This window comes from Megachile rotundata, chromosome 6 (genome assembly GCF_050947335.1).
Source record: "Megachile rotundata isolate GNS110a chromosome 6, iyMegRotu1, whole genome shotgun sequence".
In the NCBI taxonomy this organism is placed as follows: Eukaryota; Metazoa; Arthropoda; class Insecta; order Hymenoptera; family Megachilidae; genus Megachile; species Megachile rotundata.
In genome coordinates, this window is record NC_134988.1 from 12400760 (window position 1) to 12428655 (window position 27896).

General features: G+C 36.4%; 1 protein-coding gene and 1 long non-coding RNA gene across 7 annotated transcripts in view; one reads left to right on the forward strand and one right to left on the reverse strand.

The window, feature by feature from the left end:
* Pgant9 (polypeptide N-acetylgalactosaminyltransferase 9) overlaps positions 1-27896 on the forward strand; it is a 328116-nt gene that overhangs the window by 117325 nt on the left and 182895 nt on the right. The window contains exon 1 of one of the 5 annotated variants that reach the window (XM_076532839.1): positions 1834-2182. The exons of the other annotated variants lie outside the window; for them this stretch is intronic. The gene's annotated coding sequence lies outside the window, so the exon portion shown is untranslated. Of the gene's footprint in view, positions 1-1833; positions 2183-27896 lie in introns of those variants that run through there. 5 annotated transcript variants of the gene reach the window in all.
* LOC143264633 (uncharacterized) lies at positions 16277-21517 on the reverse strand. Of its 2 annotated transcripts, XR_013038461.1 has the most exons (4): positions 21069-21517; positions 20921-20997; positions 18426-20356; positions 16277-18347 (listed from the first exon to the last, which is right to left on the reverse strand). It is a non-coding gene; the product is annotated as an uncharacterized LOC143264633 (long non-coding RNA). The 2 variants fall into 2 exon arrangements; XR_013038460.1 differs by having other exon boundaries at positions 20921-21517.

Here is a 27896-nt window from a genome sequence, read left to right on the forward strand (position 1 = left end):
ACGTACATTTTACTGCTACTTTATTATTGTATGTTCATATTAAGAGCATGTTAGTAATGCATGTACATGTGCATATATTACATTGTTAATATATATACATATTCATATGACATTATTAATATGCACATGTGTCAATGATGACGAGTTATACAATAAAGGAGAACCTGTTTACCGAGATTCAATCAGGTCATATAATTTCGATCAGAACGAAAAGAGCCAGTTAATTTACTGGAAATATAGATTTATTCACGAGCGAATTATTGCGATGCATAATCAGTTTAAATATTTGATCAGCTTATTCCAAACTTTAATCTCCCCCGATATGACTTGACAAAACGAGGAACTCGATAAAGTCATTCCACGAAAATTCACGAGAAAACACGAATTCCGTTATTATCTTCCACGAACCAGAAGTAAATTAAACTAGTTTTACCCCCGTTAATTCTACGATCGCTTGGTGAAACGCGTAATTATCCACTAAATAAACTTCCACTTTCGTGAAATAATAAAAAGCGTAAAACGGAAATAGTATTCCATGAGAAGTAATTTGACGGAGGCAAACAGGGTGAAACATCGCGTTAGATTTATTCCGTGAATTATTCGTCGGGGTAAATTAAGCAAACTTTAGTGACCCCGGTATCTTTGATTTCTCTGACTAAAATCGATCGTTTTGTACGTAGATTGCTTTCAACGGCCATCTGTTCTCTGTGCTGTTCGACTGATTGGAATTTGTCCAATTAAAGCAATATTCGTGGGTAGGGCTCAGTACATGATATAGACAATATGTACATATTTTAGTCGTTGATTCGAATATCTTCTGAGGTATTTGATGTAGAGATACTGGGTGATCTTGTAGCTTTTAGTTTGTATTGTTTTCATGGCGGGGGGGATAGTTTGATAAATCCCTGCTTTCGGGGCTGTGGGGCGGAGTTAAATTTCTTGGACTTCTTTTTAATTTTTACATTTGTAGATTTGGAAATTTCTACTTTACCAAATTTTTAGATTACCAAATTTCTAGGTTATCAAATTTTTAAGTTAGCAAATTTCTAGATTTCCAAATCCCTAGGTTATCAAATTTCTAGATCACCAAATCCCTAGGTTATCAAATTTGTAAATTACCAAATTCCTAAATTACCAAATTTCTAGTTTCTCAAATCCTTAGGTTACCAAATCCCTAGATTACCAAATTTCTAGCTTACCAAATCCCTAGATTTCCAAATTTCTAGCTTACCAAATCCCTAGATTACCAAATTTCCAGCTTACTGATTCCCTAGATTACTAAATTTCCAGCTTACCAAATCCCTAGATTGCCAAATTTCCAGCTTACTAAATCCCTAGATCACCAAATTTCTCGCTCACCAAATCCCTACATTACTAAATTTCCACCTTACCAAATCCCTACATTACCAAATCGCTAGGATCCCAAATTACTAGATTACCAAGTTCCTAAATTAACAATTTTCCCCATTTCTAATTCCCCAAATTTCCAATCTCCCACTTTCTAAATTCCTAAATCATCAAACTTCCAAATTACCAAAAATCTAAATTTCTAAATTTCCAACCTTCCAACTCACCAAATTCCTAAATCCCCAAATCCCCAAAATTCTACCACCAAAACCTCTAAAAATCCCAAATTTCCACATCACCAAACACCAACCCAATAAGACACTCCTACCAACACATGTATCTTAACCCAAACCAGTAACTACCTTCACAAACACTCCCAAAAAACAGAAACGACCGCGTCGAAAACAAATGGAAATAGAATTGTAAACAGGCCAGTTACAGCGTCGGCATTGAAATTCATTTGTGCTGGGAATGGGCTACGTTGGCCAAACCAACCACGTGAAACGATCGCCCGATTTCAACTTGGCCAAACGATATCTCTTGTCCAAGCACAAGTAGATAATTGATGTTGACGCAGTGCGGCTTGTCTTATCACTCGGTTTTCCGTTTATCGTATCGATTCTCGGACACAACTACGACTGGACTACCGGCTCGTGAATACTGCCAACGGATTTTCATTCTGTGAAAACTCCGCTCTCGATTGTTAGCGTCGACGGTGAATCTAGAAAATTTTGGCACTCTGTCACATAACGCGACGTTTGGATACTGTGATGTGAAACGCTTTCGATTGATTGGCTACGGGAGGGTACAGTGGACCTGATTGGTTTCTGGTATTGTGAGTATTGAATATGTCTGTGGATATTGTTTTTGGTGTTTTGGAGTGGGATAATGTTTGTTATGTTGTATGTGTGGATTAGGGGTTTTTGATAGTTTGGAGGTGTGGAAATTTGGGGAGGTGATATAGGGAGGTGTGGGAATTTAGGTGTTGGAAGTGTGGAAATTTGGGGATTTAGGGATTTGGATATGAAGGTATCGGGGTGTAGAAAGTTGGAAAATTGGGGATTTGGAAATTGAGAGCTTGGGGACTCCTAAGTTGGGGATGTGAGAATTTGGGGTTTTAGGGATCTGAGCTTAGAAATTTCGGAATGTGACAATTCGGGGTTTTGAGAATTTTGGCATTTAGGGAATCGGAAATATAGCAAATTAGGAACAGTAGAAAGTTGGAAATTGAGAGCTTGGGGACTCCTAAGTTGGGGATGTGAGAATTTGGGGTTTCAGGAATCTGAGCTTAGAAATTTCGGAATATGACAATTTGGGGTTTTGAGAATTTTGGCATTTAGAGAATTGGAAATATAGCAAATTAGGAACAGTAGAAATTTGGAAATTTAGGGATTTGGAAATTGAGAGCTTAGGGACTCCTAAGTTGGGATTTGAGAATTTGGGATTTCAGGGATCTGAGCTTAGAAATTTCAGAATATGATAATTCGGGGTTTTGAGAATTTTGGCATTTAGGGAATCGGAAATATAGCAAATTAGGAAAAGTACAAATTTGGAAATTTAGGGATTTGGAAATTGAGAACTTGGGACTCCCAAATTGGAAATTTGAGAATTTAAGATTTTAGGGATCTGAGTGTAGAAATTTTAAATTAAGGAAGTTAGAAAATTTCTTCCTTAGAAAAGAAAATTAGAAAAAGTCCAAACTTGAAAACCTGAACTTTCACGACATAAAAATTTGAAAATCCCAAATTAACTTTCAAACCTCTACCATTACCTCTCCTTCAAATTCCCACATGTTTCAACAACAAAAAGCTCTCCTTCACTTGTCCATCCCATAATTCCCGATTATAAATAATGCAAACCGGTATTGGGAATAAAACCGTTATCGCAGCTGCAGTCGTAGCGAGTAATCGCACTTTAATCCGCACCAGACAAACATATGTTTGATATTTTCAATTTAAAGCACCATCACTTTACAGCATGAAAGTGACATTACACAAGCTGTATTTAATTTCGAATTACTTTTTCTTTTATTACCATTCGTTTTTCCTTCGAAACGATCGAACATGTTCTCTGTACGTGTTTGCATGCACAAGTTTATGCCAACTACCTGAACTTAAATTTCTGGCGTCATTTACAATCACGATGTTGCTATCGGTACAATCTTACGACATTATCGTCACGTACGGTACAAGCGTGCAATGAAAAGGGAGTTTATCGTTGTCCTATTGCCCTTATTACGCTGTGATATCGGCCGAAATTTAGTTACCTTCTTAATGCTTCTCTGTTATTTTCACTGTTTTCATGTTTCACTTCTAACATTATTACACCACTCAATATTTATCACGTTACATTATTATTAATGCATAGATTTGTAATTTTGATAAGAGACGTTTTTGAATATCGGACATATTTAATGAATGTCGAACATACTTCATGTTCTATCGACTTAAAAAAAAATATCCACTCAAGACTATATTTTAAACATTTTATTCGATCCTCGTAACATGTGTCACCTTTCAAGAATTTCTTCTTTATTTAACATAAATATGATTTGCTACAAAAAATCAATAGAAATGTACAAATTTTTAATAACAGAATTAAATAGTAACAAAAATGTGGCAACAGTAAAATGTTGCGGTAAGTTCATTTTCATCAGGTCATTGTTACAAAATGTAAACGTTAATGAAACATAATACTGAACATCTGTGTCAGTGAAAATTATGTTTAATGTACCAACATAAACCCATTTTCTTACTTCATAAAATACATTAACCCAAATACGTGGCCATGTGGCTGCAATGAAAATAAACGGGTTAATTAGTCAATAAAACATCCTTCCACTTTACAATATTTATTCACAGCTTTCAGCGCAGCTGCATTTATATTACATTGTAAAACGATACCAAAATTGTTCAATTATCTCTTCATCACATTAGCTTCGCAAAACATGAAATCGCAAGGTAACTGTTGAACAGGTGTCCAAATCGTGACTGTTGTGTGACATAACATAACATAACATTTGTATAACAAAACATAACATAACTGTTATATACCATAACATAACCTAACATTTGTGTAACGTAACATAACATAATATAACATTTGTGTAACATAACATGTTACGTCCAAATCATAACACGCACAATCAGAAAGTTATCGAATCAGCCAAAGCATCAAAACAGTCTCTAGCTTTCATCCTTTCAATAGACATTTCTAATCGCTATCAGTCCATCAAACGCCACTAATTGCGTTTCAATGACGAGCTTTTAAGACCGGCATCCGAATGCATCCCATAGAATTTCTGGTAGCTCGACCGCGGCTTAATTTGCTCGCGTAGGAACCAGGATTATGATCTTAATTCCCTTTCAAATTGCTTCTGACTGCAGGCTTGACTCTCGGATTGGTGTGTGCACGTTCGCGAATGTGCATTTCAATCGATACGAGGAGGCGTTGCGATGTACATTTCAATGGGCCTCGAAATCTGTTCGTGATCGAGTTTACGTTCGAATAACGTTTTCATCTAACGTATCTTCTCTGTAAAGAATTTAAGTCACAAATAATGCTATGGTAGTTGTCATCAAAATTTATGTTCACATTTTGTTGATTTAGGGGTACTCTTGACGTGTCGGACCTTGCAAGATTAAGTTAAGATTAAGTTAGGTTAGGATGTATTAATTTTTTCAGAGTTAAGGATAGGAGACATAGTTTGTACTTAGAATTTACTTCCACAATTTTATTTATAAATTATCTTAATATTTTTAACGTTTCATTTGCTGCTTTTGCTTGAATGATGTTCTTGGTAGCTCAAAGAGGTTCTGGTACATTAGCCACTTCTTCGAAGTTAGAAATAATAGAAGACATAGGAAGTCTGTACTTAAAATTTTCACCCACAATTTTGTTTATATAGTATCTTAATATTTTTAACGTTTCATTTGCTGCTTTTGCTTGAATGATGTTCTTGGTAGCTCAAAGAGGTTGTGGTACATTAGCCACTTCTTCAAAGTTAGAAATAATAGAAGACATAGGAAGTGTGTACTTAAAATTTTCACCCACAATTTTGTTTATATAGTATCTTAATATTTTTAACGTTTCATTTGATACTTTTGCCAAAAAGATGTTTTTGGTAGCTCAAACAGGTTGTGGTACATTAGCCACTTCTTCAAAGTTAGAATTTACATCCTCAATTTTACTTCTACATTATACCATTTTCAACGTTCTTAACACTTTCCAAAAGTGTCCACATAAGCTCAAGCACCTTGACACACCAAACGTCGCAAACTTAGGAATAATAACAGAGGTGAAGAACTCGTAATTAGAACTTGCATTCGCAATTTTACTTATACATTTACATACCTTCACTATTTTATCTGTTGCTCCTGCACGAACGTGTCCTCGCAAGCTAGAACAGGTTAAGGTATATTAGAAAGTTCTCGAAAGTTAGGAATAATAGGATACGTAGAGACTTTGTAATTAGAATTTGCATCCGCAAGTTTATTTACATGATATTTTAGTACCATTAACGTTTTACTTGTTACTTTTGTGCGAAAGTGTTCTTGCAAGCTCAAACAGGTTAAAAGGTATACTAAAAAGCTCTTCAGACTTTTGCTGCGATTCAATGAAACCGAGTACAGAAGTGCTCTTTGCTGCAATGTTGTGAGTTACGAATTGTAAATGAATTTTGAAAGTTCAAGTGACTTTTCTCGATTTTTTAAAAGAGGCGGTTTACAAAGAAACGACTTCTTTCAAATATTTAAATGTTTCATAGTTGAGTAGGTAAAAACTGTAGTACATGTACTAATGATTTTGTAATTGGGACTCATTTAATCAATGTATATTCATGTATGGTTAGGAACAACATATGTTGACATGTAGTCACAAACAATACATATTAACATGTGGTCCCAAACAGCATATGTTGACATGTAGTCACAAACAGTACATGTTCACATGTGGTCACAAACAACATATGTGGACATGTAGTTATAAACAATACATATTCACATGGGGTTATAAACAACATATGTTTGACATGTAGTCACATACAGTACATATTCACATGTGGTCACAAACAACATATGTTGACTTGTAGTCATAAACAATGCATATTCATATGTGGTCACAAACAGCACATGTTGACATGTAGTCACAAACAAGACATATTCACATGTGGTCACAAACAACACATGTTGACATGTAGTCATAAACAATTCACATTCACATATGGTCACAAACAACATATGTTGACACGTAGTTACAAACAATACATATTCACATGTGGTCACAAACAGTTTTATTGATGTGCAAACACATGTAGTATACATAGGATATGTAGTCAAAAACAATTTATACTGACTTGCAGTTACAGACAGTATATAAACATATGAATCACAAACGATATGCATATGTGGACATACAGTCATATAGTCATAAACAGCATATATTGACATACAATCACAAACAGTCTCTGCTAACATTTAGTCACAAACAATATACATATAACACCTTATTGCAAAGAATATATATTATTATGTAGTCATCAAAAATATATATAGACAGGTAGTTACAAACAAATAACATCGACATGTAGTCAAACAACACATGCAGTCAGAACCATATGTGAACATATAATCGCAAAGAATATCGAGTAGTTAGAAATGATCAAAAGAGACGAACGATAGAAATGAACCTCGTATCTCTGACAAAAAATAAAGTGAAAAATTATCGCATATGCACGAGTATCCGATTTCAAAGTTACACGATACCGGACGGGGTAGTGATACACCGATAGGAATGAAAAACGGTATTATCGTATCGCATGGTCGTTGCAGCATTTCCGAAAATTCCATTTTCCCGTTGAGAAAGTCCTCTTTGAGCTGCGGCTGGCGACTCCGCAGTATCCGGTTCCGAACCGGAAGGGGACAGTCATCCCGAGCGGGGCCGCAGTTTTTCGCAGTGCGCGAGTCCTTTGAAACATCCGACTCCACTGCAGAGTTTTCCTACGGTCGTTCCAGTTTCTGGCGGATATCCAAAAAGCCTAGCCCTTTGCTAACTTTCTCCCACCGTCGCGACGCGTCGCGTCGCTTCGTGTCGTCCTTCTGTTATTCCCGCCGCTCGTTCGTGACATCGAGTGGCCGGATTTATATCCGGCATCGTGTCTCTGTTCGCGTTCCAGTTGTTTGTTCCGACGTTCCCCAGACGGTTCACCGAGCTCCCGGGGTTTACTGCGGCGATTCTTTCTTGATTAGTTCTCCAACTTACTTTTATTCCCCAGACTGAAACTTTCTGCGACAAAACGTTCGAGATATTTGAATTTAAAGAGTTTTGCTGCGTCCTTCTTCTCTTTTAATCCCGTTAACACGTTCGGTGCTCTTTATAGTGTTACCAAAATAATAGGGATTTTGGCATTTAGTATTTAGCAGATTGCAATCTGAGGATATTGGAATTTTATGTTATTGGGATTTAGGGATATTGGGATTTGATGTTATTGGGATTTTGGGATATTGGGATTTGATGTTATTAGTTATTAGATGTTATTAGTGCAAGGACATTGGTATTGCCATTGTTGGCGTCTGAGGATATTAGCAATTAATATTATTTAGAGCTAAAAACATTTTAATACATTGCTATAATTATCTGAAGATGTTGAGGTTTATGGTGAGGTGTCGGTTTAGTACTATCAAAGGATATTAAGATTTAATCTCATTAATAACATTAATAATCTAATAGATTGGACTTTCCAATGTGTTACATACATTGATATTGGATTTCGATAATATTGATATCTAGTGATATTAAGATTTAGTTCTTAACTCTGAATGTTGAACTATAATATCGTTACCACGTGGAATTGGGATATAGATTTTTAAGTTTATCTATCTGTATAAAGATATACAGACTTGAGAATATAGATAATTACAGCTCTGCAAATATAGTAAATTTAATTTATTAATTTAATCTTCTGATGCGCTATACTGATACACATTGGTGTGAAAATTGATCAAGATAGTTTTGTTCGATTGTTACGTTTATTTGATCAAGATATCATCAATTACCGGGATGTAATTAATTTTAATTGCCAGTTACCACCGTAAAAGCCAACGCGTTCGTATAATTTTTATCGGAGACGTATATCGATCTCTTCCGACATAAAACAGCCATTAAGTTTGCCAATTTATTTTCCATTCCTAATCAACGATCTTATTTTTCATCAGAATTTCTTTTCCATCGGTTTCCAGAAATAACCGTGGAGCAATAAGCACGTGAAATTTTTACTACGGATAAACGGTCGATCATTTAAATCGGGCCGTGTTGCGCGATGATTACCGCAGTGGTCCTGCTAATTGCATCGCGCGGTGAAAACACGGCACGAGAAAGATTGCTTCGCGAGGCTCGAAATTCCCTGGCGAAATTTCGCCGCTAATAAACGCCGTGATCCGTTGCGATGCAACCCGCAGTTCGCGTGTAATCCCAATAATTGGCAGAAATTCGAGGCTGCCTCTCTCGTGTTCAGACTTCTGACACTTTCGCGACGTGTACTTCTCCGAACACTAAATGTCACGTGCCACGGAAGCGTACACAGAAATTCTGAACCTGCTCAAAATTTTATACGATTCCAAGATATACGTAAAATTTAGTTCAGAGTCGGGAAATTATGGAGTCGGGAGTTTAGACATTTCGAAGGTTACAGGTTTGGGAATTTAGGGATTTTGGGATGTAAGGATTGAGGAATTTAGCGATTTGGGAATTTAGGGAGTGGGGCATTTAGAGATTTCGAAAGTTACAGGTTTGGGAATTTAGGGATTTGGGGATGTAAGGATTGAGGAATTTAGGGATTTGGGAATTTAGGGAGTGGGGCATTTAGAGATTTCGAAAGTTACAGGTTTGGGAATTTAGGGATTTGGAGATGTAAGGATTAAGGAATTTTTTTAGAGATTTGGGAATTTAGGGAGTCAGGAATTTAGGGGTCGGGACATTAGGAAGTCAGGAATTTAGGGATCGCGACGTTAGAAAGTCAGGAATTTAGGGAGTGGAACATTTAGGGATTTAAAAAGTTAGAGATTTGGAAATTTAGGGATTTGGAAATGTAAGGATTGGAGAAAGTAGAGATTTGGAAAGTTAAAGATTTAGGAGTTTACGGATTCGGGAAGTTAGGAAGCCAGGAATTTAAGGGCCGGGACGTTAGGAAGTCAGGAATTTAAGAATTGGGGAATACGTAAAATTCAGTTCTCACGAAAAATACAAATTGAATCGTATCTAATACTTTCGAATGATAATCTCCGTCAAGTGGGTGCACCGTAGAATGCAAGTTCTGTATTGCGATATCTACTTGAAGTAGTCTATTGTTCTTACAGCCGAGCAAGCAGAAAATCAATTTCGTTGATCTGAATGATCGTATCCTGTCTCGAGGTCTTTAAGATATTCTCTGTTCGATTAGGATGCGATAGTAATCGAGCTGTTGCATTTCACACGGTACACGCATGAGCCTTTGGTCACCTTTGTGATAGTAAAAGTGATCTCTGTATATTTTCCTTTCATTTCAATTTTTAGTTAATAATTGTTGAACTTTCTTGTCCTTTAAAGGATCTCCTACTATAAAGGCGAATGTGTATCTTGTCGAACAACACAGAATTTCAGTGTTCGAATACTTTGTGCAACTGTATGTTTACAGCTGCGTTCTCGAAATATAGGAAAGAGAAATTGCACAATCGAAGCGTCTGTCGACATTCCTCAGGACTTTCTTCGTGGACGCTTCCTCGTAAAATATCGCGAGATACGATAGGTCGAGTGTTGAACTATGTGTGTCACGTGGCGAAGAGGATACCAGAGGTCTGCACGAGAGACCTCCGTCACCATTGGGAAAGTGTGCCATCGAAAGGTCAACGTTTACTCGTTCCCCAGTAGAAGGAAACGTTTTCTTCTTCTTTCGTCAGGATCGAAAGATCTTTCCACTACCCGTTCTCGTTTCTAGTATGCTTTTGTGGACATTTACCCGTGTGTATGCGCAAACACAGAGGGTGCTTTCGATTCCTCGATGGACTGTTTTTACCGTCAGTTCCGTTGTTCCGTTCGATGATTCCTTATTTGTTTGCCTCTGTCTATCGAACACGGATCGATAGAAATTTCAAAGAGTTTCTCTAGTATTATCCTCCTTTTATGGTTCTTAGAATACACAATAATTTCAGAACCCGTTTACGTTTACGGTATAAAATTTAATGTGAACTTCAGCAGCTTTTACTAATCTTCTTTCTCTCGTTCCATAAATATTTCGTTTGAAACTGAAATCTTCTTATAGAATAATCCTTACTAATTGAAACTTCTTTTCCAGTTAACGTTACAGTTGCGAACTTTTTAAATACTTTTTACGAATTAACTTTGATATTTCTGCCCTGTTAATGTTTATGCACGTTGCATCGTTCATTACTCAAGATAAATGGGATATTAGACACATACGGTGCGTTATCAATCTCTTCGTGGAACGCTTAGGTTGTTCTGTTACATAAAACACACCAGGTGTGTCACTAACCTCTTTACAAGATATTATTAATAGTATGTCGTCAGTTTCTTCACGAGACGTGTAACGTTAGTTATACGTAACAGAAGAACTATAGGAATGCAGAGAGTGCATCGTTAATCTCTTCACAATATCTCTTCGTCTATAAGGTTCAGTGTGTACTTGTTTACAAGACACATATGGTATGTCATACATATGTGTACAAGATATGTGAGGTTTATTGTCAATTTATTGGTTAGACGCATAAGGTGCGTCATTCATATCTCTACGAGAAACACAAGGTTCATTGTCAACCTATCTATAAGACGCACAAGGTGCGTCATCCATGTATTTACAAGATGCACAAGGTTTATTGTCAACCTATCTGTAAGACGCACAAGGTGCGTCATCCATATATTTACAAGATGCACAAGGTTTATTGTCAACCTATCTGTAAGACGCACAAGATGCGTCATCCATGTATTTACAAGATGGACAAGGTTTATTGTCGACCTATCTGTAAGACGCACAAGATGCGTCATCCATGTATTTACAAGATGGACAAGGTTTATTGTCAACCTATCTGTAAGACGCGCAGAGTGCGTCATCCATAGATTTACAAGATGGACAAGGTTTATTGTCAACCTATCTGTAAGACGCACAAGGTGTGTCATCCATATATTTACAAGATGCACAAGGTTTATTGTCAACATATATATAAGACGCATAAGGTGCGTCATCCATATATTTACAAGATATGTAAGGTTTATTGTCAGTCTGTTTACAAGACGCACATGGTGCGTCCTCTATCTTTTTACAAAACACACAAGGTATGTTAGTGCCTGTTTTACGAGACGCATAATGTGCATCCGCAATCTTTGCACAAAATGTGCACGATTCATTGTGAATCTTTCTACAAGACGCATAAGGTGCGTCCTATAAAATGTACGAGGTTTGTGAACCTCTTCACGAGTCACACAGTATAGTTGGGATAAGGTCGTAGTTTTCTCGAGATACGTGAGTACCATTGTTGATCAGATGACGCACAAGGTGCGTCATGCCCTACGCAGAGCAAATAAGATTGCATCGTTCAATCTGAAACGTGATATCGAGAGGTAAGGAAACGAGAATCGACCCAAAGAGAATACGAAAGACGAAAGGGAGAGACAGTCGATGCAGAGATGAAGGATGGCAGAGGTCTCCCGTAATTACCGTGATCCACGATGCTGGAAGTGATCTGTTCTCGAAAACTGGTCACGTATCTTTAGCCGGACACTCGATCGGTCTGTACCTCTGTCCTCCTTCCATCTTGTCCATTTCTTTCATGGATCAGGAGCAGGATTAGAGGAAGAGTCCATTAAGGGAGCTACAGCTGCAAAGCCACTCGAGCGTGATCGTGATCGTGATTGGCGATCGGCCAGGAATCCGCGAGTAGGCTCGCGATATTCTACGCCGATTTGTCCGTGTGCCCGGTACATCGGGACATTAATAAAGGTTTGTCGATATCGAAGGCGAGTTTGACGGGTTCACGAGCTCGTTTCACGGCGTTTCGAACGGCACGTCCCAACTGCTGTTTCGATTTTAGATGTCCGATAAGGCGCTACGTGAGCTCCGCCGAACTTCCTCCTGGATACTGGAATCTTGCTCGTTTTTTGACCACCGATTTAATTCGAGAAACTTATATATCTAATTCAGCTTCTGTCACGCTCGAAATCTCGTCTATCAATTTTTTTTATTTTTATAAAATTTATTTTGGTATACATTCAAAACGTATTTATTTTTGGACGATTTATTACTTTGTAAAATAAATTTGTTTGCTTTTACCGATGTGTGTTCGCATCAAATACGCGGTATTTAAATTCGGTATAGAAGGATAGTTTGTGATTTATCTGTTTGCCAAGCATAATTTCTGATCGAAATCGGCAGTAAATTTATAAAGTAACGTTGCTTAGTAACATTTGCGAGCAACATTTGGTTGCAAAGCGTCGTTTCACGAGTTGGTGATTAGCGTAACGATGTATGCACGCGTGCACTGGTACGTGCATTACAAGCAGATTGCGCATATTGCGGACTTGTCCGAATTACATTCTGAAATTATTTCGATGCACTCGATTAGTGCTGCAAATCAATAGCGATAATTTAATGCAAGGATTGTAATGGTCAGTGTTCTGCTAATCTCTATTTGCTTTGCTTGTTATGTCAACTCGATACGATTCCTGATATACGAAGGTTGATTTTACTCTTTAAATTTAAACTTGAACTGGTTCTTCTAATTTCTGTAATTATTGTAGAAATTGTTGTGACATTGAAATTAACATTTAAAAAGTAGTTTAATATGCTAAATGTATATAAATAATATAAAAATAAACAATGTAATATAATGTAGTCTATAACAAATATAATTAATCCTACAGACTACATGACATTAAAAATTGAATTTAAAAAATTATTCAATATGCTGATTGTGTATAAATAATATAAAATGAACAATGTAATATAATGTAGTCTATAAAAAATGTAATTAATCCTACAGACTACATAACATTAAAAAATTGTTTAATATGCTAAATGTATATAAATAATATAATAAATTTAACAATATTATTCAATGTAGTATATAACAAATATAATTAATTTTACAAAGTACAATGAAATTAAAAATTGTAATAAATTGTCTACAACAATATTAAAAACATAATTTCAAAAAATAGTAAAACATGCTAAATGTCTAAGAATAAAATAATAATTTTTCTCGCCATTTTACTTTCATGAAATAAAGTTCTTTGTTTGCGAAAATAAATTATCGACCAGAAGGGTGATAGATTCAGCGCTTAACCTCGATTCCAAACAGAATCTTCTTAATTTAATTTAATCGCAAACTATTCCAACCAGCTTCAAGCAATCCGTGAAATCAGATTATCCGTAGATCCTCGTAATTCGATGCTATTTTTCGCTTCCCCGTCACAAATTAAGTAATCTTTGCGTTAAAATGTTTGCCTGATATTTTGAACTTTCTCCAATGTTATGCACATTCTCTCGGTTTCTATGATGGATTATGAATGTACCAACTGTTAATTATTTTTGCATTAAGGGTGATTCTGGATGGTGCTATTGTAATTAATATCGTTTTAGATCGGTAGTCTTTTTAAGTCGAAATTACATTAACTCGTGGAGGTATATTAGTGCTATTAATGTAATGGCTCTCATTTTTAGCATCGGAGTACCGGAAACATTACGTTTTCTTTTATAACTTTACCTTTTGAGGGTAATACTGAAATAATATCTTTTATAATACATCAATTATTAGATCGTTGATGTTCATTTGTATTCGTCTGTTAATAATATACAGCGATTATTAACAAAAAGTATATCATAATAAATCAAAACATTTTTAGCATCAAACACATGTAATATTTAAATTAAAAATATTTGGTATTAAATTTAAAATTTCGAATTTTTAGTATCATTACATATTACCAAAGAAAATTATCTAAAACCAAAATGTATTTTTAAAATAATACAATATTTACAAAATTATTATATCTTCTCCCATGATGTTTTATCAAGAACATAATCCTCAAAGAATAATTCATTTCAAAGGAAGGAAAAGAAATTTTTTATATCCTTTTACAAGGGTTAATGCTTCACATTGGTTGTAAATGTAACAAGTTTCGCGCGTAATACGATTTTTTGTCCTCGTTTAAGACACCGTTGAAAGAGAGACACAGTTATTACGTATTACACAGAATGGAGTGCTATGAACCGCCGACTCATTGTTACAGTACGACGAACGGCAAGAAACATTCATAAAGATCCGATGTCACCAGAAGCTAATTAACTTTAACCGGCAATCAACTGAGCCGTAAAAAATTTGCGATGAGGAAACCCCGTAATACGATCGCTCTGTTGTCATATTGCTTCATTTTCCTCTTGGGAACGAAGCGTTTACGAGATGAAGAACGACGAATCACGAGCACCCACTTTCCTCGCGATATGACGACAAATTTCACGATCTCATCAAGTTTTTTATAGCTTCTATTGCAAATTTTTGTTTCATGCATGGTTTAGCAGTCGTTCATTTCTGAGGGAAATTTGGGGATCTGAGGATTTGGAAATTTAGAGATTTGGGAATTTGGGAAGTTAGGGAGCCAGGAATTTAGGGGTCGGGACGTTAGGGAGTCAGGAATTTAGGAGGTCAGGAATTTAGAGGGTTCCGAAGTTAGAAAGTCAGGAATTTAGGGAATCGGGGAATTAGGGAGTGGAGAAATTAGGGAGTCAGGAATTTAGGGAGTGGGGAAATTAGAGAGTCAGGAATTTAAGGAGTGGGGAAATTAGGGAGTGGGGAAATTAGGGAGCCAGGAATTTAGGGAGTGGGGAAATTAGAGAGTCAGGAATTTAGGGAGTGGGGAAATTAGAGAGTCAGAAATTTAGGGAGTGGGGAAATTAGAGAGTCAGGAATTTAGGGAGTGGGGAATTTAGGGATTTGGGGATGCAGGAATTGGGGAATTTAAGGATTTGAGAATTCAGAGATTTGGAAAGTTAGGAAGACAGGAATTTTAGGGGTTGGGACGTCAGGAAGTCAGGAATTTAAGGAGTGGGGAATTTAGGGATTTGGAAAGTTAGAGGTTTGGGAATATAGAGATTGGAAAATTTAAGGATTGAGAAATTTAGGGGTTTGGAAAGTTTAATATTTGGGAATTTAAGGATCTGGGGAGTTAGAGAGTCAGGAATTTAGGAGTCGGGACGTTAGAAAGTCAGGAATGTAAGAAATGAGGAATTCAATGCTTTGGAAAGTTACCTATTTAGGAATTTAGATATGAGAGAATATAGGAATTATAAAAATTCTCAAATTTCCTGCCGTAAAAATACAGTAATTTGAAAACAAGAATTACAAAATGAACAAATTCAGAAATATACAAGTACCATTTTTTCCATCCCATATTTACTGTTAATTAAAAGTTTGATTAACCTTCCATAGTAACGAGTTTCCGTTTTCCACAAAATGTCGGTTATGTTTCCCATCGAATCGATACAAGATTAAGTTTGAACACGATAGTGTAACTTATTGCAACTGATGTAATATCCATTGTTCTCGCAGCAATTGTAGCTTGTCGCGAAACTTCATTAGATCCCTTATTTCTATCCTTCGCTCGCACCGTGTTTCGTTATCGGGCCATGTAATTAATGCATCGATATAGCAGCTTTAATTAAAACGTGAAGTGGAGAATGAATTCGAATTGTCAAGTCGAGCGTTATGCGATATTGATATCGAACGATATTTATTAATATTTAATCAACGTAATTTGAATTTTGTAATAAATTTATTAATATTCACGAATCAATGTTTGCTTAAAATTAGATTACATCAATTATGCTAAGAAGCTTTATATTAAACATTAAATATTATACGTCGCATAATTTATTATAATTCGTGCAAATATGAAATGTATCCTTTCATAAATTACCCTATGAAGGGTAATTTAAAGTATAGGTAAAATGGGAAGTCAAATGTGGAATATGTGTACAGATATTGACCCACAAATTGGCGCGAGATTCAAAATAAAAAATATATGTGTGAGGCATTTTTCTATTTTGACCAATTGTGTAGTTTTCTGAACACATCAGCTTCATGCGCCAACTCATGAGTTGACATCGGTACATTTTAATATTTAACGATACTCACATTCAGCATATATCATAATTATCGATACATCATAACATGTCTAGGTACCTATCTATAAATCTAACCTAAAACCTCTCTATAAATCCCTCCTAAAACCCGCAGTCCACAAATTAAATGAGTTACGTCGCTTCGATGGATCATACTTACACATACGTGGTCCAATAACATATTTTATATACGTTGCTCATTATGGCATCTCCACATACCATAACAGTAAACTTTATCACATCTCTCGTTATATCGCCACCTTGATAGCTCTCCCCAGCGACACCTAACCGTTATAAATCACGTGGCTCCACAGGGACCGCTATAATATTAAAGCACAGAACTTTTTCAGTATATCAGTATAACACATCGGTATAACTTCAACAATTCCCGTTCGTGGCGATATAACAAGCGTCTCTCCTTTTGTTCGCACTCCCGGTGTCTAATTTATTCGATCGATAGAATAAATTGCTACGACGCTTCTATAGCATCGAACTACAAGCTCTTCGTCTTCCCGCGTCCTTTATAGCGCGATATTTCTCCCAACGAAGAAGAAGAGGAAGCTTCCTAATACGGGCAGAATCTCCGATCCTCGGGTGTTGTTTCGCGGAAATAAGATGATCTCGGCGTTTTACCTTCTTCGGTTCGTGTCTGGCTTCTTTCGACGAAATTTATCGTTCCTCCTCCCCACGTTCCGCTGTTAGGAAATTCTCGCCGCGAAGATAAAAGCAAAGTTTCGTGGGGTCTCTGAGCGGCTAGAGTTTCTGCACTACGTCCCTTACGTACACGCATAAATCTGGGGATTATCGCGGTTTCATATGATACCGCGTTGAGGTTAAACCGAAGAAAGACGGTTTCCATGGTAGCCCCGTTCTTTGGGGATTGTTAATCCGAAACCGTTCGCCTGACAACACTTGCCGGACAAAAAGAAAACATGCTTTTTATACAGGTATTTGTCGAAATAAATTTTTTAGACGTTTATGGATTAACAGGAATGATTTACAGCTTTCAATGCACTGTTTGCAAAGTCTTATTGTACTTGTGGCACTTAAAAATGACCTCCCGAACAGCTCGGTTGCTATTGCTATGTATATTGATATTGCACATTGCTGTTATACATTGCTATTATACATTGATATTGTACATTGCTATTGTACATTGCTATTGTACATTGCTATTGTACATTGCTATTGTACATTGTCATTATACATTGCTATTATACATTGCTATTGTACATTGCTATTGTACATTGCTATTGTACATTGCTATTATACATTGCTATTGCACATTGCTATTGTACATTGCTATTGTACATTGTCATTATACATTGCTATTATACATTGCTATTATACATTGCTATTATACATTGCTATTATACATTGCTCTTATACATTGCTATTATACATTGCTATTGTACATTGCTATTGTACATTGCTATTATACATTGCTATTATACATTGCTGTTATACACTGCTATTATACATTGCTATTATACATTGCTATTACACATTGCTATTGTACATTGCTAATATACATTGCTATTATACATTGCTATTGTACATTGCTATTATACATTGCTATTATACACTGCTATTATACATTGCTTGCATATATTACTATTGTTATTGTATAGAAAATATGTACTTCATATAGAAGTGCATCACGAGCCTCATCACAATAGCACATAGGGTTAATGAAGTTTATTAAGCTGCTGTCCGATGTAAAGAAAGGAACAGTCTCCTGTTGTAAGTCCTCTTACGTGAAATGTGGATTTACATCCCTTATGTGAAGATTGATAACTATTTTTCTTCATGACTTCATCTTTAGAATATTCCATCTAATCTAAAAATATTGTAATACACCCAGTATAATTATACCAAATCCACAAGTGCGTCCTCATCCGTAACCTGGCCGACTCACCTCAAAAGAAATCACAACGCGCCACCAAAAACGTCTCTGATCCCAGAAGCAACCGGTATCCACTAAGTCCTGACAAACGAGATTTATATCTCTCATGTATCATATGAGTCTACATCCCTTATGTAAACTGTGAAATTACCCCTTACGTGAAGATTGATAATAACTTTCCTCCATAATCTTCGGACTACACCAACTAATCTAAAAATGTAGTAATACTCCCAGTGTAATTAGACCGTATCCACAAGTGTCCTCATCCGCAACCTGACCGATTCACCTAAAAAGAAATCCCCACACACCACCAAAAACGTCTCTGATCTCAGAAGCAACCAGTATCCGCTAAGACCCGACAAACGAGACGTAAACCTGACTGTACGTCTCCTCAGGGTCCTGAAAGGAGTCCCGGAAGTTTCCGCGAGCAACGTCTTTATCCTCGGCCCGCCGTTTGCTATCGTAATATAGCCATAACTCAAGCGAGCATAGAAAGAGCGAAGAGATTAGGGTCCGTTTCCACGTGAACGTCTCAGAGGGTTGGTCGGTTGATGCATTTCTAGCTCGCAGAGCCAATTTCTTTCGCGAGGCACGAACAAACCGCCCCATAAAATTAGCATTTTAATGGCGATATCTCTCACCATGGCAAACTATACACACACCGCGTAGTCCGACGGTGTTTGTACGAGGATGATGGCATTGTTGGGTCTCGAGAGAAGCGGTCGACTTATTGCGAGAACAAGGAGGAGGCCGTTTCCGGTATCTGCTGCGGTGCAATGATCCGTGTGATTACGTTATTGTGCAACAAGTTCGTCGGCCATCGACTTTTTTGCCTCCACGGATTTGAATATCGCTGGGAAACCGACTCTGCTTCCGGTCTTCTAATTTGTTTCTCAAGCGGAGATTACGGGCAACTGTTGCGTCCGGTTTTTGGTTGGGTAATAATGGCTTTCTTCGAGGATTTTCCGCTGTTTGTTTCCTATGCTCCAGTGAGACTCTTACAGGTTTCTTAATTTAAGTTGCACGCTACGAAATTAATTACAAGCGGTTTCGGTGGCCAAGATGGAAGCTGTTACTTCTAGTCAGAAGCCAGAATTAGCGTACAAGTTTATGCATTTCGATTTACAAGTTTCTAATTTTTTAATTTTTGTAGGTGCTCAAGTTACCATATCTTCAAATGTTCAAGTTTGCAAATTTTCATTTTAAATTTTCAATCTTAAAAATTTTTATATTTTTTAATTTCTTAATGTCCTAATTCCCTCATTCTTAATTCTTACATTCTCAAATACCTACATTCCCAACTTCTCACATATCCAAATCCTTCACAAATTCAAATTCCCACATCTCTAAATTTCCACATTCCCAGATGCTCAAATTTCTAATTTTTACATCTTCAACTCTTCCAATCTCAAACTTCTAACTTTCTCAACCTGCAATTATACAAATTTCTATATTCTTCAACCCCAATTTTCCGAATCACCAAATCCCAAATTTTGCAAATCCCAGCTCCCCGAGCTGCCAAACACACGACTCGCACAGAACTCCCCTAATTAGCCACTTTAGCGACTCAATAGAAATTGAACGATGTCTGTTAACCCTATCTTACATCCCTCTCGCATGAAATCGAAACTGGCGATGAATAGAGTCGGTCGTATTTTGAATTGTCAGTGGCTCCTTTCTCTCGCGAAAATATAAAAGGAAAAAAGACACACCCCCTATTCAATGACAGTAGAAGCTTCGTGCATTAAGGTGGGGCACGTTAGCCCGAGAAACGTAGATCATAGAATGAGATGCACCCTCGAATGAGCCTCCCTGATTTTCATTTTGCGTGTTCACCAACCGTAGGGTCGTCGTTTCACGAAGGTCCTTCACCCTCTTTAACCATCCCTTAAACGTGATGTGGCTAATTACCGGCGTGATTGTGACCTGGCCAGACCGGGAGACTGAAATTAAAGGAAGCCGAGTGAAAACGCTGTTCTTGCTTCAATTATTTCACTTCTTTCTTTTTTTGTTTTTCTTTTGAACTTGTTCGTCGAATTGAAACTTTGATGACTTTCGATGCATCGATGATTCGTTTTTCGCTAATGAATTTTCTTCTGATTATTTTTTTTTTAATTTGCTTCATTGCAGGTGTTACTTGAAACTTTGATAAATTTTCAGGGGTTGTTATAACAGAGTATTTTATTATTTATGATTTTTATTTAAACAAATTTCTAAGTATTCAATAATTAGAGTATTTAAATCTTGAAAAGCTAAAATGTCTGCACATTGAAATTTAGAAAAATTTCAAGATTAAAAAATTCCAAATTGTAAAGTCTTCATATTATTAAATCTTCAAATTAACCCTAATCAATCTAAGCTTAAAGAAGCTACACAAATAAGACTAACATGTCCCAAACCCTTAAATAAGAGCTAATTATCGAACTACTAAAGAAATTTCAGAAAATTGTAGATCAGATCAATAGCAGAGTTCCGTACGTTAAAAATTGCATGACCTTTCACCTTACCCTGATCCGCCACCAAAAAAATTCCATTATTTAATCAGCTGGCCACAGGACTCGAGCCCGAACCACCGAGAGACACTCTGAAAACCCAAAATTAATCTCTTCACCGTGGAAAAAAGGACGTGGACGTCCATCCTGTTTGTTCTTTCACCTCGGTGCAAAAACTTGCGGCCCTCTTCTGCCCGACCTTCATTTTCTCGCGTACGTTGGCCCACGATCGAAGCTAATTCCTCGGCCAGTTCTCCGGCGAAACCGCGACAAACGCTCGGGCAACCCTTTAAAAAACAGCTTCGAGGGGTGAAATGTAGTTAGCAAGTTCCGTGGCCAGGCCAGAGGGGCGGACAAGTCTTAATTAACTCGCTTCACTGGTAGCGAGTACGAGCAAAGGCCTTTCATCCCTCTCGGCCGACGTTTCCCCTTGGTCTCATAAATCCCTCTTACGTGGATAGTTTTGTAATCGCCCGCCATCCTGCGAAAAGGACCATTATTCACGAAAAATTAAGATGAAACGTTGGAATTATATGTTTCTCCATTTTTTTGGGAAATGAATTCCTCTGAAGTAAATTTTTGGGAATTTAGGAAATTTAACGGATTGGAAGAATTTAGAGAAGCTGCAAAATTTAGAGAATTTAAACAATTCAGAAAATTTGTAGAATTTTTAAAATTGAAAGAAATTAGAGAACTTGAAAAATTGAAAGAATTTAGAGAATTTGAAAAAATTGTACTATTTAGAGTATTTTAAAAATTCAGAAAATTTGCAGAATTTATAAAATTGAAAGAATTTAGAGAACTTGAAAAATTTGTACAATTTAGAGTATTTTAAAAATTCAGAAAATTTGTAGAATTTATAAAATTGAAAGAATTTAGACAACTTAAAAAATTTATACAATTTAGACTATTTTAAAAATTCAGAAAATTTGTAGAATTTGTAAAATTGAAAGAATTTAGAGAACATGAAAAATTTGTACAATTTAGAGAATTTTAAAAATTCATAAAATTTGTCGAATTTGTAAAATTGAAAGAATTTAGAGAATTTGAAAAATTTGTACAATTTAGAGGATTTAAAAAATTCAAAAAATTTGCAGAATTTATAAAATTGAAAGAATTTAGAGAACTTGAAAAATTTGTACAATTTAGAGAATTTAAAAAATTCAGAAAATTTATAAAATTTGAAAAATTTAGAAACTTTAGAAAACTTGAAAAATTTGTAGAATTTAATGAATTTACAGAATGTACACTATTCCGAGAATTAACAGAATTAATTATTTAATTCCGACAACCCTGAAATTTCCAAATAATCCCTTGAACCAAAACATCGACACTATGAGCCCTTACAGAGACAGCACATGTCCGTCCTCCCCGCCATGAATGTTGCGGCAAACAAAGATTCGTCTAGCTTTCGGTTGAATCGTTAAATCCATTAACCCGAGGGTGCAGAGGTTCGCAGATATCGGAAGAAGGAGACTCGCACGTGCATCGCGTGCCAAGTTAGGAAAGAAACTTCGTTATGAGAAAGCTCATCGTTGTACGACAATCGTGGTTGCACGATGGTTGGGGGTGTAGTTTTCCATTCGAACATCTCCCGTTCTCCTTTCGATGAAACTGTTTCCCTGTTACTTGTCATCCCCTTGCCCTTCTCCTTCGCGATTCTCATTTCCAGGGAATTTACATTGATCGCGAGTATTGCGTTTCTTCAATTCGTTTCATTCGTGCTTTCTTGCTCGCGCACTGGCTCCGTGCTGTACGCAGAGATCTTACGGGGTTTATGGCTCCCCCGTACACTTGCCGGGGGATCGATTATTCGATTTCGAGGGAACATCTTTCGTGATCGTTCGCTGGGGAGTGTGAAAGGAAATTGAAGAAATTGGCAAATATTTGCTTGCTTTACGTTCCTGACGTTCATGTACTATAAATATCTTCTCTTCTGCTATGATTTATTGCTGATTTATTACTTCTTGATAAATTATTATATTTTTAAGTCTTTTTTTGGTAAATTATAAGTTGTAGCAGATTGTACTAAGTTTTTACTTAAATATCAATACATTGTAACTGATTGTGTAATTACACTCACATGTAATTATCATACATATGTATGTACTGATGTATGATATAAATTATGCAAATTAACTAACCATAACTACTATAAATTAGTTACTTACAATTATGCAAGAATATAATTTATATTATCTACAATCGATTCTAAGAGTCCAACAACATATTCCTACAATTCTAACCTTATCTATAATTCCAACCTTACCCGTAATTCTAACCTAAATAACACGTACCGATAAAATATACCTAGAGCCCTTATAACACGGTAACAGAACTATTTACGAGAAAAAATGGAAAAATGCAATTACGGTTACACGTAGTATCGTTCATGCTTTTTCAGAATTTATTGAAATTTCCGGAGTTTCGTTTTAAGCCGGGATTATAGACGAGTGCAGGGGATAGGAGAGACTAGGTTATATATTTCGTAGGAAAGAACCGGCTGCTTGAGACATGCTGGAAGTTATGGGTTTAATCTGTAGTAAGCTCGCCCTAAATTTGTTGTTTCATTGTTAATCGCTGCGCAGGTTATTTCTTAGATTGGATACATTGCGAAATTGTGTGTCAGTTTCAATGAAATCGATGCAGGAATTGTAATGCAATAGCGCTCTTCGGTGCAACGTACACTTTCCAATGTTGAATTTCTGAAATGTAGTTTTATTTGGTGCTAGTGGAATGTTCTTGAAGTGGTCAGACTACAAGTTTTCAGATATAGTTTCATTTGATGTTAGAACGTTCAAGTGGTCATTATTTAAAAATCTTTCTCTTATCACAAGTTATCTGATTTTAGCTTTTATCGTATCAGTTTCTGATGAAATCTGATGTTCATAATTACACAACTTATGATACCTGTAAAGTTATGAAATAATTTATTATTTCTCTTCTCTAATTTTCGTAATTACACAATTTATGATACCTGCAAAGTTATGAAATATTTTATTATTTTCTTCTCTAATTTTCATAATTACACAATTTATGATACCTGCAAAGTTATGAAATAATTTATTATTTTTCTTCTCTAATGTTCTTCTCTAATTTTCGTAATTACACAACTTATGATACCTGCAAAGTTATGAAATATTTATTATCTTTCCTATCTTTATTACACATTCTTGCACATCTAAACTACAGTTAAATAAATTCTTGAAATATTACAGTTAAATAAATTCCAAAGTACGAAACAGTAATCAAACAAATTGTAAGGTAAAATAAATTTTAAAGCATCACTGAACCCGCTCGAAAATCATGTCCATTGTGCAAGAACCTTTTTGGTCGAAATACTTGCATAAACATCCGCAGTCCAATACTCGCAGACGATATTTACACGAAGCTATTGAAAGCCCGATTCTTTGTTAGCCATAATTCGCTCGAGGAATCGCATCCCTCAAAGTACCGAAACATCGTTCGCGGCACAATAAGTATCATTTCAGGTCTGGCAAGCGAAGGGAGAACAACAGATCCAACCGTTCATAATTTTCCGTTGTATCTAATTTTGCTCCACCCTTCGAGGCAGAAAGGGAGGGTTTTTACAGCCCCTTTACCTTCTAGCATCCAACAAATATTCCAGGCACGCGTCCATTTCAGACAACTGTCCCGTAATTACAAGGTCGTAAAACAAGTCCGCTGTGCGAACAAAGAAAGAGGAAAACAGGGGTGCAACGGGTGGAAAAGGGATGAAGGAAAAGTGGCGAAGAGAGGATCCGCAAACGGTAGTGAGAATTTTCCGGCGCGCACAGGCTCGACAATGGCGGTCTCTGTAAAACGAGATCCCGTTTCCCCTTTTCTCCTTCGTTTTTTTTTCCATCGTTCTCTTTTACCGACTTCTTCTTCATCTTCATCGTCTTTTTGTCCACGTTTTTCTCGAACGGGACCAACTCTCGCACCCCAGTCATTCGAACGATGTAATCTGGCTTCTTTCGCGTCCACGCGAAATTAACCTTTCGCCCTCTGTAATCCACCGGTCAGGATCTGAAGGGTCACCTTTCCAACACTGAAGGGTACAGTAACGATTGCGTTTGGATACGTAATTAAGGTTCTACAGAATTATGCTTGGAAAATTAATTTGGGCCAATATTTGATTATGTAGAAACAGAAAAGTGGATATAGTAAGGGGTTGATGTAGTAAAATCAGTGATATAGTAAGAGGTTGTATCCTTCGAAGGATTATAACTTTGAATATTTAATTTCCTTCCAAATGAAAAATTAATAAATTTCTAAATCTCTAAGATGGAGATTTGGAACATTTCTAAACCTCCAAAGCACCAAATCTGAAACTTTATAAACCTCTAAAGTGAAAATTCCTAAATCCCCAAATTCTTAAACTTGAAATTTCCAACTCCTCAAAAACCTGAAAACCTCTGAATCTTCCAAATAAAAAAATCTTCAAAATTCTAAGTCTACTCTAAATGACTCACAACACAATTTCCAATAGGTGCTTTCGAATTTAACAAAATACCTGTCCTCGAATAAAAATTAAAATTTGCTTAGAAAGAGAATAGATTGCAAAACAAAATTTGTTGCATCCCCCGGTATAATTAGATTGAAATGAATAATTACAGCCAGATTGGAAGTTTACGGACGAAAGCTTTTAAACAGCAAAAGTGGACGACAAGAATGCAAATTAAGGAACACTTTTCGAAGCGGAAAGTCATTATTGTTGCAGCTTGAAGCTGGAAAATTCTCAGTACGGTTTGTAGCACTCTTCTGAATATTTTCTAGTCGTCTTTTTTTCCCTTCACGGACGTCGTTTCGGGTTGCTTCACAACGTTGTAATTGTAGGTTCGTCGTCTGGAACACGTGCCTTGAATGCTTCCGCGAGATAGAGGCTTTAGAACCTTTATTCCGCGTTAGATGAAAATGGTTCTCGAAGCGTTTTAAAAAAAAGGGCGTTTGCGACTGTCGTAAAAGAGTTTCAGACAATTCGGAAAACCGTAACGGGAAAATGTAGGATTTCATGTTCTGCGATTAATGCTCACAGTTTTTGCATTTGCTAATCGATTGCGATTGTTAATTTATTTTATTTATTTTTATGAGGGGACATATTGTTCATATTGTTCAGCTGTAACAAAGGAACTGCATTTTTTATTGATCACTGCATAAGTACATTTGTTATTTTTTTTTATCAATAATAATTTTTTATGATTTCTTTGTTTGAATGAAATTTAATTAGAAACTAAATTCTTCATTACATGAAACTGAATTAAAGATTAAATTAAAAATTTAGTAATTGCAACTGAATTTTCAATCTCCCGAAGATTTGATCAACGATAGAAAATTAATTATTGAATCGCTAGTCCATAATCGAAGCTGTTGATCTTTAATTTGGCAAGTTTGAATTAGAAATTAACTTAGGTTGTTCAAACAGGTCTACAATCTAATTTCTAATTAAAGGAAATTTAATCACGAATTGTACGTTAATTGGTAAACAGGAGTAAATCAGAAACGTAATGAATTATTTATTTCGAATTCTCGATTTCCAGAAATTTCCGTAAACAGAACAATGTTTATAAATATCTGTATACATGAAAGAATAATTTTCACGATCATATAGCGCGGATATTCTCGTTCATTTTATCTCAAAATCCACTTGAACCTCTTAACCTATAATATTTCCAGTTGTATCAGTTCATACTCATTATTGCATGATTATGATGTATATAGGAATGTGGGAAACTGAATATAGAGGGCTGAAATGTCAGGTAATGTAACCTTGTGGATTTGTGAATAGCATTGACTTATCAATTTTCTTAGATATAAAGATAGTACTTTGGGCCAATGATCATAGCAGTCGAGGCCCATGTAAAATCAATCAATCAATCAATAATGATAGTACTGTAGCATTGAAAATAATAAATATCCACAATGAAAATTTTTAGACATAAAAATATTCAAAACGGTGATGTTGAAAATATTGTATATTGACCATGAAAATTTTCAGACATAAAAATACTAAAAATTGTAATATTAAAAATACTTGGTACTCACAATGAAAATTCGTAGACATAAAAATACTTAGAACTGCAATATTGAAAATACTACATATTCACATTGTAAATTTTCACACATAAAAACACTAACAATAAGACCTAGTAAAAATATCAAATACCAAAAATACTCATAATTGAAGCTATTAGATAAAACTACCCCCAAGAGAAAAATTCCAAATGCAAAGATGCAGAGAACCCCGAGTTCCCGTCAGGGGTGATGCATCAGAAAAACAAGTCTCCTCGCAATATCGTTTTCCGCATCGTCTCGATTTTTCTCGAAAAACTGTCGAGAGATCCATCCGTAACATATTCCTGGGATCTCAACGCCATTCGTCTCAGGATCGGCGTAGAATCGCAAACACAGGGTGGCAAGATCGAGCGTGTGTCGCGTAACGATCGAACGTTGCCAGGTCCTGTGGCCGGCTTTCAGGACCTTTCCCAGCGAGGGGATCCTTGTAAGGCGAAGGAAGGGTGTACAGTGAAAAACGACGTTACCTGTCCTCGGAATCCAGCCACTCTAATCGATCGAGTTGGCTCGATGTAACCGGTAACGCGTGGACAAAAGCGGAGTTTCCGGGTGCCGGGAACGATCAAGCATTCCCGCTTGAAGGCTGAAAGGAGAAAACGGGAAACGACGCCGAAAAGGGACGTCGTGAAAAAGAGGGGTGCACCGGATGAAAATAGAGCGGAAAACGCGGTGAAAGAAGACGTAGCCTGGTCGTGCATTTTTCAACGGGCACAATGCCGAATTTACATTGTCGAGATACTTGATAGCGAACTACGAGCGAGGGAAAACGCTTCGTTCGTCAATTTTCAATCTGGACGTTTGCTTACTCGAGCGTGATGGCGCCTTTGTTGGCGGGAAACTTTTGAATCGTTCGAAAATAAGCGGCTGTGGTGGGTAATTCACTATGTGCGAGTGTGGTGTTTAGGATAAATATTTG